The 10,672-nt window shown below is 44.9% G+C and overlaps 1 protein-coding gene across 4 annotated transcripts in view; it reads left to right on the top strand.

Moving 5' to 3' along the window:
- TYW5 (tRNA-yW synthesizing protein 5) overlaps positions 1 to 10,672 on the top strand; it is a 28,215-nt gene that overhangs the window by 535 nt on the left and 17,008 nt on the right. The window contains exon 1 of one of the 4 annotated variants that reach the window (XM_068245245.1): positions 134 to 447. The exons of the other annotated variants lie outside the window; for them this stretch is intronic. The gene's annotated coding sequence lies outside the window, so the exon portion shown is untranslated. Of the gene's footprint in view, positions 1 to 133; positions 448 to 10,672 lie in introns of those variants that run through there. 4 annotated transcript variants of the gene reach the window in all.

The following is a 10,672-nucleotide window of genomic DNA, read 5'->3' as shown; positions in this document are numbered from 1 at the left end:
GAGGGAATTAGCTCCTATCTCCAAAGCAAGAACGTGTGGGAGGGGCTACGGATGAGGTGTGTGAATGGCTGACTAGAAGTAGGGAGGTGAGGTACGAGGATGTGCACTCTCCTCTAGGCAATAGGCATAGGCTTGGCAGTTCAGGGGGGCTGGAGGCTGGGAGATGCGATAGTGTAGGAGGGTCTTTAGGCGTTCTTCTATTTTGCATAGGGTCTGTCTGTAGGCGTGACTGAGAAGAGGAGAGGTATAGGAGGGACAGTGGGCGTGGCCAGAAGGCTGTGAGACGCGATAGTGTGTAGGAGGGTCTGTAGGCATTCTTCTGTTTTGCATAGGGTCTGTCCGTAGTCGGGACTGAGAAGAGGAGGGGGCGTCGGAGGGACAGTGGGCATGACCGAGAAGGAGGGAAGTGGTCGATGTTGAACGTGCTCGGTAATCTGCAGTGTGAAGGTAATTGGTAAATTACTTGATCAGTGGTTGTGGCTGTGTATTGGCTCACCACAGATTAGACCGGAATAATCACATTCGAAAATGAACAGTAAGCTATAGCTGCCTGTAGTCATTATCATTGGATGATTATGTATTGCAGCTATTCAGCATGAGATGACATCTCATGCTGAATAGCTGCAATACATAATCATCCAATGAGATGTCGCAACATGACGTTAAAGAGGAGCTGTTTAGTATAGGGTCTCAGAGAAAAAAACACATATAAATATTGGCTGTACTTACATCACATATGCATTTCACTGTCCACGTTTCGATTTCAGAGAATTTTTATCTAGTATTTGCAGAGATTTATGCTCCTGACAGTTCCTGGCAGGTTCCATCTTTGAGTGTCTTGTCTGAAGCCAATCGTAATTTAATATCCTCCCTTACCCTGGTTCCTGATTTAGTATCCATTATCCCTCCCAGCCCTCAGACACTCCCACCAGTCATCCCAAACATCATAGTGCCCATTGGGACATCACGGCTCTGACAGCGGGCAGGGGGGCTGGGGGTGCTTGCAGACATCGATGGTGTCAGCGGGGGGGGAGGGGGTAGCGGGCGGATATCACGGGTGTCAGTGGGGGTACGGGCTGACATCAGGGGTAGCAGGGGGTGCTGCGGGCGGACATCATGTGTGTTGCCGGGGGGGGGGCGGGGTCTGCTGGCGCACATCACGGGTGTCGGGGGGGGGGGGGGGGATGGTGCGGGCGGACATCACGGGTGGGGTGGGGGTGGCGCGGACGCACATCACGGGTGTCGGGGGGGGGGGGGGGGGATCGTTGGGGTTCGGGCGCACATCATGGGTGTCGGGGGGTGGAGGGGCGCGGGCGGACATCACGGATGTCAGGGGGGGGGGGATGAGATTGGGTTGCGGGCGAACCCAAAAAATTGTTTCATCAGACAAAGGCAATATTGGAAAGGAAGAGACTGGCACTAGATTTGGGCGAAGAAATACTGGGTTCACCGGATTGTGTACTCCATGCTTCAGCGTGCTCTCAGAGACAGTCAATGCAGTTGTGGATAAAGGAGAGAAAGAGGCACTGTTGTTTCAAAAAGAGGTTCCTTTTAATCCACGGTGACACATCAGGGTGTACAGTGGGGGTGAGGGGGGGCCTGACAGCTGTTTCGCTTAAAACAAAAGCTTCTTCACAGGCCAATAGAAGGAACAACTTGACCCAAGTAATGTTTGGCAATAAATAGTTTCACTTACCGCCATTCCGGCAGTGTACAACACCCACACGCGGTGGCCCGACATATAGGCCCCACCCCCCGGAAGTGACGTACACGCTGCTCCAACCAATAGGCGAGCGGCAGGTCTCCCCGTTTCCTGCGTGTCATCATTCTCGGAGTCTGGCGTCACAGCCTGCCCGCCCACTGGCCGCGATTGGTGGCCTGTTGTCATAGTGATCATCAACTGAATGCCAAAACATACAAGGGGACACAACCATCTAGCATATAATAGACAATAGTTGAGTAATATAAACTTATGGACTAGAAAGAGAGACAGCTTAAATACAATAAGGATCAAAGAGGCATAGTGAATACATCAATATTTTGAAAGAAAACAATGGAGCTCATTTATTTCGTTCAGCCCAAGAGGGCCACAAGCTCCAGTTTCAGAAATGAGTCTAGCTTCTTGTTGAAGCAGTATTTGCTCATGATTACCAGGGGCAGAGATTTGCTTTAAGCCCATAAATTGCAAGGAATCTGCACTACCATTGTGGCATTCACGCATGTGCAGAATGAACCTTCCTTCACCCACACCTGTCACAATGGAATTAACGTGTTCCTGGAACCGGGTGCAGATCATGCGGGTGGTCTGTCCTATATAAAAACGATTACATGAGCAGATTATCGCATACACAGTTTTTTTTAGATCGGCAATACAAAAACTGTTTAAAATGGATAGTCTTTGCGCCAAAACGTGCACTTTTCCAGGTTTAAATTGTGCACAATGATTGCAATTTCCGCATCTATAATTCTTAATTGGAATGTGCTTCTGCAACCAATTCTGCGCATGCATCGTCCTGAATTCACTATTAGTGATAGTATCCCCAATAGTTTGTGCACTCCTGAAAGAGATAAGAGGTTTGTTGTTAGCAAAGACCAGTGAACCCACACTAGTCTGAAATTCACACCAATGTTTCTGAACTATGGCCTTGATCCTCTCTGCCATTGGGAAATAGTCAAAAACACATGTGAAAGGTTGTCCACTAGATCTTTGGCCTTGTCTTGCCCTCTTCCTATTAATCATCAACTCTTCTCGAAAAGCCTGATTCAGGTCATTCATGTTATATCCCCTAGAGGACAGTCTGGTTGCCAGCTCCTTACTTTGGAGGATAAAATCCTCACTCTTGAAGTTATTTCGTTTGAGCCTGACAAACTGTCCATAGGGGATAGCTTGGATAGTATGCGGAGGGTGGAAGCTAGACTGGATGAGCACGGAATTGGTGGCAGTGTCTTTTCTATGTCCTCTGCTGAGTACGCGATTGTCCTCAACATACAGTTCAAGGTCAAGAAAAAACAGGCTGGGGTTAGCCAGCACAGCTGTGAACTGCATGTTGAGGTCATTGCAATTGACATAAACGAGGAAATCCTCAAATTCACTTACCGTGCCCCTCCATGTCAGGACCACATCATCCACATAGCGATACCAATGACCAGTTTTCTCTTTGAATGGATCATCGGTCCCAAAAATGTATCTTTTCTCCCAACCCCATAAAAAAGGTTGGAAAACGTGGGTGCTACAGGCTATCCCATCGCTACTCCGGATTTTTGATGGTACCATCTGTCATCAAACAAAAAAACGTTATGTGACCATACAAAATTTAAGTATCGCATCAGATATTCTACCCAGAGTTCATTTTCACCACAATCTAGTAGTAGTTCTCCAATCACCTGGATCCCCTGGTATTGGGGAAAGCGGGTGTACAAATTGACTACATCAATTGATGCCAGAATCTCATTCTTCCCAAGTTCCACACCCCCAATCTGGGATGGCAGTAAGTGAAACTATTTATTGCCAAACATTACTTGGGTCAAGTTGTTCCTTCTATTGGCTTCTGAAGAAGCTTTTGTTTTAAGTGAAACAGCTGTCTCACTGTGGATTAAAAGGTACCTCTTTTTGCAACAACCGTGCCTCTTTCTCTCCTTTATCCACAACAGAATTACGAAGGCATATGACCGTCAATCTGACGATCGTTTCAGGGCCACATAGGGGTCCCCTTTGTCAAGGCAATATGACAGGCAGTAGTGCACCAATATGTGAATAAAACAGCGTATATATACACCTTCAACCATAATACTACACCTCAAAATTAGCATAAGGTACTCCCAGTATAGACTACGCCATTTGAAACAGCAGGTAATTGTTCGTGTCACTCAATAATTCCTACCTGTCGGTTGTCACAAGGTGTCATGGGGGAGGTCCTTAATGTGACTGGCAAACATGTCCAGCAATGAGTGAGTTGCCTGTTTTATTTAGACCGGCTAATATCCTCCTGCTCGTATATTTTGTGTATATGCTGTGTGTATAGCCTTATTCAGTATATATGCGGTGATACAGTATAGTAACCAGTACATATTCTGTATAACCACATAAATATTCAATAAAAAGCATTAGGTATTTATCCTGCAAATGTTAAGTCCTGGGGGGGGCGTGGCCTGCGATGAGCGCGTGAGGACGTCTTTCTCCTCGGCTCCTAGCACCCGCACAAATATCCTGGCCAAATCAGGCAAAAAGCGCCACCGCCGGTCTCACCGTTCAGCCGGGCGGGGAGGGGAGAAGCCAAGGGTCGCAGCCATGCCAAAATACGGGCCGTCCGCCCCCACAGCAGCAGTGGAGAAGCTGGCGAAGTTCGCCTGGGAGGCCCCACAAGATGGCGCCGGTATCGGGGAGGAGAGCGCGCGGCCTTCTCCTCCATCAGAAGCCACACACATGGAGGTCAGCCAGGCATCCAGATCCCCCAGTCCTACGCAGATGCCACAGGTATGCCAGCCATCGCAACCACTAGCATCCAGTCCCCAAGAGGAGGGGGGGAGAGGCACTGGAGGGGACGGGAGAGAGAGGGATGTAAGGCCCCAAAATGGAGTCGCAGCAGACAGTGAAGAGGAGGTGGAACCCACAAGAGCTGAGCTGATGGCAGCTATACAGACCCTCCAGCTCACACTGGCATCCAGGTTGGACACTATCCACACAGAACTGTCATTCTTAAAAGGGGATCTAGGGAAGGTTAAAGACAGAACGGCTGAAACAGAGAGAAGGGTGGGTGAGCTGGAGGACATAGTATACCCCCTGCAGCGTGCTCACAATAACACTGCTAAGACCTCTGAGACACAAGCAGCTAAACTTGATGATCTGGAGAATCGCTCCAGAAGATCAAACCTAAGATTCGTGGGCTTCCCGGAAAAATCGGAAGGCAATCAGCCGGAAATCTTCCTGGAAGATTGGCTAAAAGATAACCTACCTGAAATGTCCCCCTCACGGGCATTTGCAGTGGAAAGGGCCCATCGTATACCGGGGGGTCCCCCCAAACCAGGTACTCCTCCCAGACCACTAATAGCAAAGTTGCTGAACTATAGAGACAAACTGGAAATACTTCGTGCTGCACGCAAAACGCCTGACATTCAGTTTAATGGCTCCAGGATCTCTATATATCAGGACTTCTCCACTGAAATTCAGAAACAAAGAGCTACCTTTTACAACGTTAAGAAATGCTTGCGGGAGCAGCAAATAGCATACAGCATGCTATTCCCAGCAAAACTTCGGATACAACATGAAACTAAAACCCACTTCTTTACCTCTCCAGAAGATGCTATAGCCTGGATGGAGCAAAGGGGTATGAACGTAACCACAGCACGACAATCTGCATCCAGAAAGTGATATTATCAAGGGGATACATAGCTTTTTCTGTATATTACAAATACTCGTTCCCCACAGGCCACCTGGTTTATCTTTCACTAACCTCCCTGACCTTGGGGAAGGTTCACCTCAGGTACTGGACTACCTTGAACGGTTAAAGTTTACTGAACAAATCAGGAAGAAAAATGTGCCTTTTCGGTCTGGAGTGTTATATAAAAAACACCCAGAAGGTGGCAGCAGACACTAAGGAAAGACAAGCAAGCCAAGAAACCACTTATAATGCTTTAACAAAATGCCATAATTGCACTGTTTTCATCCTTTCCATTGCAGGACAGCAAGTTTGAACAATAAGACAGAAATGTCAGGGTCAATAGGAAAGGTATACTGTATGTTTAGCAATGCAATAACCTTTTTCATTCCTTATCTGCATGACTGAACAATAGGACAGAATTGTCCAGGTTAATTTGAAAGTTACTATATGCACTATGCAATTTAACACTTGAACGTTACTGTTTGTGGTAGAGTCAGTTTTGTTTACTGTGGTAGAAGACCAGATGGCCCCAACGATATATTGGTACCAATGCTGGCATGAGGTACAACTGTCGTGATAGAACTGAATCTTGGATATCTTCCGCTCATTTTCCTGTCTCCTGATACCCATGTTCCCTCCCCCCCCCCCCCTCCTCTCCTCCCCGATGTCGCTGATCCTCCCCTCCCCCTCCTATGGCACTATAAGATCTATTAGACCTAGGACTGGCGACTAATAGAATATGGCGGGTGTAGGGTAGCAGGTAATTCACAACCGGCTCCCTCAGTAGTTAGTTCAAAGGTAAGTTAGGGTTAAAGGCTTCCAGGAAAAGGTTACTCTTGGAAGCAGGGTGGGAAAGGGCGTTGGGTTAATGTTTTCAATGTGTGTGTTCTCCTCCAGAAGCTGTCACTCAAAATGTAAATTGTATATGTATGGATATGATAACGATAGAGACGGTTGTCTTCGGAGATATCTCCGACTATATATCTTCCTCAAAGCAATATGGTACAATTGAAAATACTATCGTGGAATGTTAGGGGTATGAATAATAATATAAAAAGAAAGCTGGTATTTGATCAAATACGTAAGCTGGCACCACATATACAGTGGAGGAAATAATTATTTGACCCCTCACTGATTTTGTAAGTTTGTCCAATGACAAAGAAATGAAAAGTCTCAGAACAGTATCATTTCCATGGTAGGATTATTTTAACAGTGGCAGATAGCACATCAAAAGGAAAATCAAAAAAATAACCTTAAATAAAAGATAGCAACTGATTTGCATTTCATTGAGTGAAATAAGTTTTTGAACCCTCTAACAATAAAAGACTTAATACTTAGTGGAAAAACCCTTGTTTGCAAGCACAGAGGTCAAATGTTTCTTGTAATTGATGACCAAGTTTGCACACATTTTAGGAGGAATGTTGGTCCACTCCTCTTTGCAGATCATCTCTAAATCCCTAAGGTTTCAAGGCTGTCTCTGTGCAACTCTGAGCTTGAGCTCCCTCCATAGGTTTTCTATTGGATTAAGGTCCGGAGAGTGACTAGGCCACTCCATGACCTTAATGTGCTTCTTCTTGAGCCACTCCTTTGTTGCCTTTGCTGTATGTTTTGGGTCATTGTCGTGCTGGAACACCCATCCACGACCCATTTTCAGTTTCCTGGCAGAGGGAAGGAGGTTGTCGTTCAGGATTTCACGATACATGGCTCCATCCATTTTCCCGTTAATGCGATTAAGTTGTCCTGTGCCCTTAGCAGAAAAACACCTCCAAAGCAAAATGTTTCCACCCCCATGCTTGACGGTGGGGACGGTGTTTTGGGGGTCATAGGCAGCATTTTTCTTCCTCCAAACACAGCGAGTTGAGTTAATGCCAAAGAGCTCTATTTTGGTCTCATCAGACCACAGCACCTTCTCCCAGTTACTCACAGAATCATTCAGGTGTTCATTGGCAAACTTCAGACGGGCCTGCACATGTGCCTTCTTGAGCAGGGGGACCTTGCGAGCCCTGCAGGATTTTAATCCATTGCGGTGTAATGTGTTTCCAATGGTTTTCTTGGTGACTGTGGTCCCTGCTAATTTGAGATCATTCACTAACTCCTCCCGTGTAGTTCTAGGATGCTTTTTCACCCTTCTCAGAACCATTGACACCCCACGAGGTGAGATCTTGTGTGGAGCCCCAGAGCGATGTCGATTGATGGTCATTTTGTGCTCCTTCCATTTTCGAACAATCGCACCAACAGTTGTCACCTTCTCTCCCAGCTTCTTGCTAATGGTTTTGTAGCCCATTCCAGCCTTGTGCAGGTCTACAATTTTGTCTCTGACATCCTTGGACAGCTCTTTGGTCTTTCCCATGTCGGAGAGTTTGGAGTATGCTTGATTAATTGATTCTGTGGACAGGTGTCTTTTATACAGGTGACTAGTTAAGACAGGTGTCCTTAATGAGGGTGACTAATTGCGTAGAAGTGTCTAACCACTCTGTGGGAGCCAGAACTCTTAATGGTTGGTAGGGGTTCAAAAACTTACTTTACTCAATGAAATGCAAATCAGTTGCTATCTTTTATTTAAGGTTATTTTTTTTCGATTTTCCTTTTGATGTGCTATCTGCTACTGTTAAAATAACCCTACCATTGATATGATACTGTTCTGAGACTTTTCATTTCTTTGTCATTGGTCAAACTTACAAAATCCGTGAGGGGTCAAATAATTATTTCCTCCACTGTAGTCTGCTTGCAGGAAACTCATTTGGTGGGAGCAAAAGCACTCACGCTAAAAAAGCCATGGATCTCAAGTTACTATCTGGCACACTTCTCCACATTCTCCAGGGGCACAGCGATCCTTATTTCTAAAACATTCACCAGCAAGGTACTAAACGCATATACAGATACTCAAGGCAATTATGTCATCATTAAATATAGTCTGGAAGGGAAAATCTTTACACTGGTGTCTATATACATTCCACCACCCTTTAGAGTACAAATTTTACAAAGCATGTCTGCTAGACTACATACATTCCTGGAAGGCCCATTACTACTGATCGGAGATTTCAACGCAATAATAAACCCAGATCTTGATAAACTTAGTAAAAGTAACAGATCATGTCCACCACTGTTGGATTGGATGAACACATATAACTTAACGGATATTTGGAGGTGGAAGCACCCTACACTTAGAGAATTTTCCTGTTTCTCAGACAGCTATAAAACAATGTCACGTATTGACTTAGCACTAGCATCTACGGATCTATTACCCTACGTGATAGAAATTAATCAATTATCACACGGTATATCTGACCATACACCACTATTATGTGTCCTTAACACTCCTGGATCCAACAGCCCAGGCCTCTGGAGAATGGGGCAGGTGTGGTTGGAGGATGAGACAATACTAACTGAATGTAAAAAAGGGATGCGCCACTACTGGGCGGAAAATGAAGGGTCAGTAGAGGCAAATGTATGCTGGGATGCCAGTAAGGCAGTCCTTAGAGACAAATTCAGAGCAGCAATGTCTGTATTGAGGAATAATGATAAGGCGTATCAAGAATTTAAAAAAAGGGAGTCTGAGGACTGCAGGGCACGTCTACTACTCAACCCATCCCCCGAAACGTATACTGCTTGGGAAGTAGCCCGGAAAAAATTAGAACTAGCTTTATTAACAAATATAAAAAGGAAAGATATAATACAATCACAACAACAGTTTGAACATGGTAATAAGTGCGGGAAGCTACTGGCCTACTTCCTTAAAAACCATGTAGATATGACGGCCATTCCCAGAATTGACTTACCAGACGGCCAATCAGTCACTCTATCGGCAGATATTGCTAGCGCCTTTAGAGAATTTTATGAAAAAGTATATTCCTCCCGAGTTAACCCACACACAGACACCACTTCAAAATTTCTAAAAAATCTAAACCTACCAACTCTAGAAACAAGTAATATTGAGCAAATGGACGCACCTATTAGCGCAGATGAGATTAGTTTAGCCATCTCATCAATAAACGTAGGCAAAGCACCAGGCCCAGACGGGATACCAGTAGAATGGTACATCAAAAATAAGGATGATCTGGTCCCTAGACTGACAGCACTTTTTGCAAACATACATAACGAAGGTATATTGACAGATTCAATGCGTGAAGCCCTCATCACAATAATACTAAAACCTGGGAAAAAACCCTTCGAATGCGATTCCTATCGGCCTATATCGCTGATAAATATTGATACAGAAATCCTAGCAAAAGTTCTGGCAATCAGAATTGAAAAAGTTATGCAAAAGTTAATACATCCAGATCAATGTGGCTTCATCACAGGAAGATCAACTAGGCTTAATATAAGAAGACTATTCTCCAACATACAATACCCACATGCATGCGCGGGTTCCAGAGTCATCCTCTCACTCGATGCTAATAAAGCATTTGACTCTGTTGAGTGGGCATACCTGCTACAGGTTCTGGAGAGGTTTGGATTTGGCCCCGGATTTCGTAAATGGATCACAATTCTCTATAATAAACCAATGGCAAAAGTTAAGGTACACCAGACAATATCTCAATCACTGAATATAACGAGGGGAACCAGACAAGGATGCCCCTTATCCCCACTATTGTTTGCGCTGGCAATAGAGCCTCTAGCCCAGGCGGTCCGCCAATCTGAACAAATACATGGCCTCTCTATTAATCATATAGAAGAGAAAATATCCTTATATGCAGATGATATGCTAATTTATCTGGCAGATCCTGGCCCTTCCTTGGCGGAGGTTCTAAAGCTATATGAGCAGTTTGGCCAAATGTCTGGACTCACAATTAATTGGAATAAATCGGTACTGTTCCCTCTAGATAGTATCGATCATTCCAATATATGCCCTGATTCCAAATTGCAAGTCGTAGACAAATTTAAATATCTTGGGATTTGGATACATAAAAATATAAATAGTTATGTAGATAATAACTTGACCCCCCTTATAAAGCACACTGAATTAAAACTTAAAAACTGGATGGCACTCCCCCTGAACTTGATAGGTAGAGTTTCCTCAATTAAAATGATCTTAGCTCCAAGAATACTTTATGTACTCCAAATGGCACCGTGCTGGGTACTACAAAAACATTTTAAGAAACTGGACTCTATGGTTTCCTCTTTCCTCTGGAATGGTAGTTCTCCTAGATTAGCACTTGCAGTCCTCAGACTCCCCACCCTACAGGGAGGTCTTGCACTACCTGACTTTTATGCATACTATTTGGCATCTCAGCTAGTCCCAATTGCTAACTGGTTAAGCCCATGTAGGACAGACTCAGCTATGAATACTGAAG

Source organism: Hyperolius riggenbachi, chromosome 7 (assembly GCF_040937935.1).
Source record: "Hyperolius riggenbachi isolate aHypRig1 chromosome 7, aHypRig1.pri, whole genome shotgun sequence".
Classification (NCBI taxonomy): Eukaryota; Metazoa; Chordata; class Amphibia; order Anura; family Hyperoliidae; genus Hyperolius; species Hyperolius riggenbachi.
The sequence above is the reverse complement of the archived record's forward strand: the minus strand, read 5'-3'. Positions and strand labels throughout refer to the sequence as shown.